The sequence below is a fragment of the Chiloscyllium plagiosum genome, chromosome 5, assembly GCF_004010195.1.
Source record: "Chiloscyllium plagiosum isolate BGI_BamShark_2017 chromosome 5, ASM401019v2, whole genome shotgun sequence".
Classification (NCBI taxonomy): domain Eukaryota; kingdom Metazoa; phylum Chordata; class Chondrichthyes; order Orectolobiformes; family Hemiscylliidae; genus Chiloscyllium; species Chiloscyllium plagiosum.
This window is the reverse complement of record NC_057714.1, coordinates 79,871,725-79,880,059: the sequence shown is the minus strand read 5'-3', so window position 1 is coordinate 79,880,059 and position 8,335 is coordinate 79,871,725. Positions and strand designations below refer to the sequence as shown.

The following is an 8,335-nucleotide window of genomic DNA, read 5'->3' as shown; positions in this document are numbered from 1 at the left end:
GTTTTGTCTCACAGATGGTACTTTAGTAGACAGGGTCAAGCAGCAGCTTTTGTTTCACAATCCTGGACTAGACTGTCAAATTTACATGGAGCAGGAAAATCAACGTTTCGGGCAAGAGCCCTTCATCAGGAATGAGGCAGGGAGCCTCGGGGTGGATAGATAAATGGGAGGGGGTTAGGCTGGGGAGAAGGTAGCTGGGAGTGCAAGAGGTAGATGGAGGAAAGGGGTAAAGGTAATAGGTTGGAGAGGAAGGGGGAGCGGACAGGTGGGAAGGAAGATGACAGGTGGGACAGGTCATGAGGCTGAGCTGGAAGTTTGGAACTGGGGTAAGGAGGGGGAATGGGAAATAAGGAAACTGGTAAAGTCCACATAGAACCCTTCAATCTGAGGACATCAGAGGCGGAAGATGAGGCGTTCTTCCTCCAGCCATTGGGTGGTAAGAGAGTGGTGGTGGAGGAAGCCCAAGACCTGCATGTCCTCGGCAGAGTGGGAGGGGGAGTAGAACTGTTCGGCCACGGGGCGGTGGGGTTGATTGGTGTGGGTGTCATGGAGATCTTCCCTGAAGTGCTCTGCGCGAAGGCGTCCAGTCTCCCCATTGTAGAGGAGACCGCATCGGGAGCAACAGATGCAATAAATGACATTGGTGGAAGTGCAGGTGAAACTTTGATGGATGTGGAAGGCTCCTTTTGAGCCTTGGATGGAGGTGAGGGGGGGAGGTGTGGTTGCAGGTTTTGCAATTCCTGCAGTGGCAGGGGAAGGTGCCAGGAGGGGAGGGGAGGGTGGGCTGTTGGTGGGGCGTGGACCTGACCAGGTAGTTGTGGAGGACTTCAAGACAGAAGAGATGACCTGGGGGTTGCAGTGTGTGAGAGAGAGAGAGAGAGAGAGAGAGACTCACTGAGATCTTTGTAGAGAGATGAGGAGAACTTCTTCAAGGTAGGCATCCATGCAAGAGGATTCACAGGAAGGTTAAAATCAACTAGGCAAAAGTGATGCATTTATTGCATCCATTGCTCACAATGTGGTCTCCTTTACATTGGGGAGACTGGACGCCTTCTCGCAGTCAGGGAACATCTCCGTGACACCCACTCCGCCCCATGGCTGAACATTTCAACTCCCCCTCCCACTCTGCCAAGGACATGCAGGTACTGGGCCTCCTCCACCACCACTCCCTCACCACCCAACACTTGGAGGAAGAACGCCTCATCTTCTGCCTCGGAACACTTCAACCCCAGGGCATCAATGCAGCCTTCACCAGTTTCCTCATTTCCCCTCCCCCCACCTTACCCCAGTTCCAGCACCTGTGCCACCTGTCATCTTCCTTCCCACCTATCCGCTCCACCCTCCTCTCCCACCTATCACCTTTACCCCTTCCACCATCCCACCTATTGCACTCCCAGCTACCTTCTCCCCAGCCCCACTCCCTCCCATTTATCTCTCCACCCCCGAGGCTTCCAGCCTCCTTCGTGATGAAGGGCTCCTGCCCGAAACATTGATTTTCCTGCTCCTCGGATGCTGCCTGACCTGCTGTGCATTTCCAGCACCACTCTAATGTTGACTCTAATCTCTAACATCTGCAGTCCTCACTTTTGCTTGTCAAATTTACATTACAATCTGGCCAAGGACCTGTAGCTTTTATTTTCAAAGTTGACTAGTGTGAGATCTAGGGGTTTTATTGAATAGCGCTGGAAATGTGTTGCTGGAAAAGCGCAGCAGGTCAGACAGCATCCAGGGAACAGGAGAATCGACGTTTCGGGCATAAGCCCTTCTTCAGGAAGGGCTTATGCCCGAAACGTCGATTCTCCTGTTCCCTGGATGCTGTCTGACGTGCTGCGCTTTTCCAGCAACACATTTCCAGCTCTGCTCTCCAGCATCTGCAGACCTCACTTTCTCCCGTTTTATTGAATAGACAACAGTAAACTTTATCACACAGCTTCTGCTTAAATTAGTTATTTCTTGAACTGAATTACAAATAGGCAAATAATTTATATTCACAGAAAAACTTCAAAATTTTGGCACACCTTCACAAATGGTGGAAAAACTATACTGATAACTGCATAATTTCCCAATTTAACATCTATATTTTTAAATTGCAATTTAGGAACAATTCCCATCACCCATCATCCCTTTATCAAAGCATAATTTAATATGAACAGGGAAAGACATACTTTCAATCTCTGGCCTCACAGCGCCAGAGACCCGGGTTCAATTCCCGCCTCAGGCAACTCTCTGTGTGGAGTTTGCACATTCTCCCCGTGTCTGCGTGGGTTTCCTCCAGGTGCTCCAGTTTCCTCCAACAGTCCAAAAATGTGCAGGTTAGGTGAATTGGCCAAATTAAATTGCCCGTAGTGTTTGTTTCCACACTGTAGATAATCTAATCTAATCTAATCAATATGAAAAGGGAAAGACACATACTTTAAATCAATACTGCATAATAATACATTTTAATTCAGTAAATGCTCTGAAGAAAGATCTAAATCCTTTCCTAATAATAGGTTCTGAGCTGAACCAGCATCGCTCAGGATAGGAATCACTTTAGGCTCTTGGACACCTTATGAGGTGACTTCTCCTTCAAATATAAAACACTTCATAATCCTTGGCAACCCTAACTATTCTCATTCTAAAAACATGAGACACGAAGGGTATATTCTAAGTTTCACTGTTTTCAGTCTCTTTGTGGAAATTCCTGTTATTTGCATCAGTGCCACTGGCTTAACATTTCCTTTAGTGGCACTGTCTTTTCAAAAGATGACTTAAGCATTGGTCTTAATGCCACAGTTTTACTATTCTGCTTCCAACAATTTACTTTCACATACCCTGTATTAACAATAATTAGATTCCCTAAGTATGAAACAGGCCATTTGGCCCAACAGGTCCACACAGACCCTCCAAAGAGTAACCCACCCACACTCATTCCCCTACCCTATATTTACCCCTGACCAAAGCGCCTAACACTATAGGCAATTTAGCATGACCAATTCACCTGACCTGCACATCTTTGGATTGTGGGAGGAAACCGGAGCACCTGGAGGAAACCCACGCAAACATGGGGAGAATGTGCAAACTCCACACAGACAGTCGCCTAAGGTGGGAAATAGACTCGGGGTCATGGCGCTGTGAGACAGCAGTGCTACCCACTGAACCAGTGTGCTGCCCATTGTCTACTGGCATGAGAACATATTGGCTTCACACTGTAAATTATACACTTTAATCTCCATTATTATACAGCTTATAATCAAGGGGACAGAGCCAGTTGATACGTTATTTCAACAGAGAGGAAGTATCTAATTCCAATCACCATGAAGGTTCCAAATGCGCCTCCACTCTTCCCAACATCACCCAGCAGTTCTCAGCCTCTCAGTCCCAAACCGAGGCTTGAGAAACTGCCAAAAAGTGCACCTGCTGCCCATACCAACTGCATAGCCCATTATGAAGTCCATTTTAATCTTGTCAAATCAGCTGGGCTGTGACGGTCCATATGGTCCCTGTGACTGGCCCACAAATCCCATGTAAGGATTCATCTTTTTGACTAGCATAACTTCTGCCTTCTTTCTGAAAACGAATTCTTGTCTACTCCTCCAGTTAATATGACAATATATGAACATTTATCTGCCTGAAAAATGTCATATACATCTGCCAGAGCTGTTGGCCTCTTTGATCTTTGGTACCTGACACTCCGGTCTTTAATTCCTTTTGGAATGCTATTCCACAATTCTTCCATAATCATGATTTCCATTACATTTTCAAGTGATTGCTCTAACTTCAATTAGCAAAACTATCGATCCCATGGGATTTCTTTTTCCTCAGTGAATTCAACAAAGGTCTGACTGGGTTTCAGCTTTACTGTCCTAAACCTTAATTGGTAAACTTCAGGAACAGTTTTAACTGCCATGTTATCTGACTATTGATTTTCTGAAAGAGTAGAAAAAAAATCCATTACTTGTCAGTTCACTTTGGAAGACATGAGTCAATGCATTATTTGGTCATTTTAGTTGTTTAGCAACTTCTTAGGGGAGAAAGTGAGGTCTGCAGATGCTGGAGATCAAAGTTGAAACTTTATTGCTGGAACAGCACAGCAGGTCAGGCAGCATCCAGGGAACAGGAGATTCGACGTTTCGGGCACAGGCCCTTCTTCAGGAATGAGCAGAGAGTGTTCAGCAGGAGAAGATAAAAGGTAGGGAGGAGGGACTTGGAGGAGGGGCGTTGGAAATGTGATAGGAAATGTGATTCCAACGCCCCTCCTCCAAGTCCCTCCTCCCTACCTTTTATCTTCTCCTGCTGAACACTCTCTGCTCATTCCTGAAGAAGGGCCTGTGCCCGAAACGTCGAATCTCCTGTTCCCTGGATGCTGCCTGACCTGCTGTGCTGTTCCAGCAATAAAGTTTCAACTAGCAACTTCTTAAACAAGAGAAATTATCTCTTTGCCTCTTCTTCTGTAAATTCAGGCATGAAACAAAATGGGAACAGAGCTCATGATTGAAATATGAGGCCACCTAGAGTGCTATTCTAATAATCAGAACTTTAGTGATTAGTCAATCCTAACCATTTGTCTGCTATATACACATAATGAACAGTCAGGACAAGAGGGTCTAGTCTCAGAATAAAGAGGTGCTCATTTAACACCAAGATGAGGAAGAATTTCTTCTCTCAAAGTGTTGTGAGTCTTTGGAATTCCCTATCTTGCCACAGTGAGCTATAGAGCAGAATCCTTGTATATATTTATTGCTGTGATGGATAGATTAGAGCCATAGAGTCACAGCATGGAAAAAGATTCTTTGGTCCAACTCATCCATGCCAACCAAGTTTCCCAAACTAAACTACTCCCACTTGCCTGTGTTTGGCCCATATCTCTCTAAACCCTTCCTATTCATGTACTTGTTCAAATGTCTTTTAAATGTTGTGACTGTACCTGCATCTACCACTTCCTCTAGCTGTTCATTCCATATACTGAACCACCCTCTGTGTGATAAACTTGCATTATCAGGTCCCTTTTAAATATTTTTGCTCTTAAAAATATGCCCCCTAGTTTTTAATTCCCCCACCCTAAGGAAAAGACCTTTGCTCAGTCACCTTATCTATGCCTTTCATGATTTTATAAACATCTATTAAGTCATTCACCAACCTTCTAAACTCCAGTGAAAAAAGTCCCAGCGTATGCAGTGTGAGATATTGTATTATGATTCTCTTTACTAACTCACTCACAAGCAGTCTAAGTTTACTATACCACAATTTCATTCATTCATTCATAAAACCGCATTTTTGTAGTACATTTTACTCCTACAAGATAAACAAAGTTAAAAATCACAGAACACCAGATTATAGTCCAACAGGTTTAATTGGAAGCACTAGCTTTCAGAGTGCTGCTCCTTCAGGTGGTTGTGGCAGCCACCTGATAAGAAGCAGTGCTCCAAAAGCTAGTGCTTCCAATTAAACCTGTTGGACTATAACCTGGTGTGATTTTTAACTTTGTAGACCCCAGTCCAACACCAGCAGCTCCAAAAGATAAATTAAATTAAACATTCCTTCCTAGCTGCCAACCCATTACTGTTTCTTTACACCTTTCAATTCTTAACAGCCCCATGCTGCAAGCAGTGTTTAGACCTCTTTCTGTATCAAAGGCTACCCTAAATAAGTGTTAACACTGTAATCTACTCAGAACAATGCCAGCTCACTATGTATCTCCATAACCTCATCGAAACCATGGAAAGATTATAATATTAATTAGTCCTTAGTAATCATCTCTCAGGACCTGAATAGGCTGCAGGACATCAAACCTATAGTTTGCTGATTTTTATTTCTTTGAAATTTCCTTACACACAACCTATTTCTATAATACTGTACTATCTATTTCTAACTTTTATTTAGGACTATCGACTTGTATTAATGTATAAATTTATACTTATAAACATAATAAATAAGGCTGCTACCTCCTTTCAGAAACTTACTATCAAAACAGCACTTCTGTGAAACTGCATGAATGAATGAGTAAGAATTGTCAAAAACCGGCAATGGTAGATGAAATCTCATGATCCAACTGCAGGAAATCAGTTTTAATTTCCTCTATACTTTTATTTAGTGCACACATAATTTCTCACTTATTTAGATCATATAGATCTAGTTTTTCTACTAACATTACTAATTTTAAAGACAAAAGGACTAACACCTCTTAATTATGCAAGCTCAGACAGGACAGACACTCTAATCCCATCAGGAGTAACTGCCAGCATTAAACTGTCTCGTGCTTCCCCAGCACAGATGTCACGCAAACCTGTGTACAATAGATACAACCATATGACACCTTGGTGCTAAAGTTTCAATGTATGTAAAAACTGTGTATAAAAGAGGCTACTGTAAAGCTGTACTTTGGATTCCATCTCTGCCTCGAACTGTGCCCTTGTGGATGCTCAATAACGGGGCTATTTTTGCCAATCACTGATCTCGGTCACTATTGAAAATGATCTCACACCAGCCTCTCCTTATAACTCAAACACTCCAGTCCTGGCAATATCCTTATAAATCTTTTCTGCACTCTCTCCAATTTAATTATGTCCTTCCTATAACAGGGTGATCAGAACACTACACAGTACTCCAAAAGTGGCCTGTTCTTGATCAACAGGGAATCAAGGGTTCTGGGGAAAGGGACCTATTCCTGTTCCTATTTTGAATAGTCTTATGGTCTGTCCCTATGTTATAACACCTCCAAACAAATTCATTCAAGATCATTTTTTGTTACCTGAAACCATCCAAGAGTCTTGTGGCAGCCTAGAGGTGTACTCACCTTTGGGCTAGAAGATTTGGGTTCAAAGTCTTACTTACTGCAGAATAGGTTGACTTTTCTTTAATCTCATAAAATGCAAGGGTCTTGTGGTATAGTGGCAATGCCCTTACGTCTTGTCCAGAAGAAGCAGATTCAAGTCCCCCCTGCTCTGGATACATGTCATAACATGTCTAAACAGGTTATTTGAAGAAATAAATATCTCAACCATTGAAATCACATAGTGCCCACTAAAACCACTGAGGCCTCATTGACCAGTAGGGGCAGGAGTACACTATCTCCGCGCATTTTAATTTAAATTTTGTCATTTGAACATTTCACTTTTGTTACAGTGGGTCTTCAAAAGAGTACATCATACAATCCAAAGCATGTAATGGCCACCAGAATAGTTGAGGCCTTCTGCAGTCAGTTGGCACTGTGAAGGATTGAGTGTGACCCTTCATCTAAAATTTAAGTAAATTTTTTTTAGTTTAACTTGAACATTTGATTTTTGTTACAGTGCTCCTGGGCTGTTATCCTTGAATTTGATTCCAATCAGTTTAATTTGTTTCAACTAATTTCATCCAATTCTGAGCTGATTTCATGAAGGACTGAAAATAGACAATAGATGCAGGAGTAGGCCATTCTACCCGTCGAGCCAGCACCACCATTCATTATGATCATGGCTGATCATTCTCAATCAGTATCCTGTTCCTGCCTTATCCCCATAACCCTTGATTCCACTATCCTTAAGAGCTCTATCCAACTCTTTCTTGAAAGTATCCAGAGACTTGGTCTCCACAGCTTTCTGGGGCAGAGCATTCCATACACCCACCACTCTCTCTGGGTGAAGAAGTTTCTCCTCAACTCTTATCTAAGAGGCCTACCCCTTATTTTTAAACTGTGTCCTCTGGTTCGGGACTCACCCATCAGCGGAAACATGCTTCCTGCTTCCAGAGTGTCCAATCCTTTAATAATCTTATACGTCTCAATCAGATCCCCTCTCAGCCTTCTAAATTCCAAGCCCAGTCACTTCAATCTTTCAGCGTCAGATAGTCCCGCCATTCCGGGAATTGACCTCGTGAACCTACGATGCACTCCCTCAATAGCCAGAATGTCTTTCCTCAAATTTGGAGACCAAAACTGCGCACAATATTCCAGGTGCAGTCTCACCAGAGCCCTGTACAACTGCAGAAGAACCTCTTTGCTTCTATACTCAATTCCTGTTATGAAGGCCAGCATGCTATTCGCTTTCTTCACTGCCTGCTGTACCTGCATGCTTGCTTTCATTGACTGATGTACAAGACCACCTCAATCTCGTTGTATTACCCCTTTACCTAACTTGACTCCAATTAGGTAGTAATCTGCCTTCCTGTTCTTGCCACCAAAGTGGATAATCACACATTTATCCATCCACTCACCTAGCCTGTCCAGGTCACCCTGTATTCTCCTAACATCCTCCTCACATTTCACCGTGTCATCAGCAAATTTGCTAATATTACTTTTACTACCTTCATCTATATCACTAATGTACATTGTAAAAAGCTGCGGTCCCAGCACTGATCCCTGCGGCACACCACTGGT

General features: G+C 43.2%; 1 pseudogene; it reads right to left on the bottom strand.

Annotated features, from left to right (window-relative positions):
- Positions 1–3,152: 3,152 nt before the first annotated feature.
- LOC122550037 lies at positions 3,153–3,711 on the bottom strand (annotated as a pseudogene).
- Between the last annotated feature and the right edge of the window lie 4,624 nt (positions 3,712–8,335).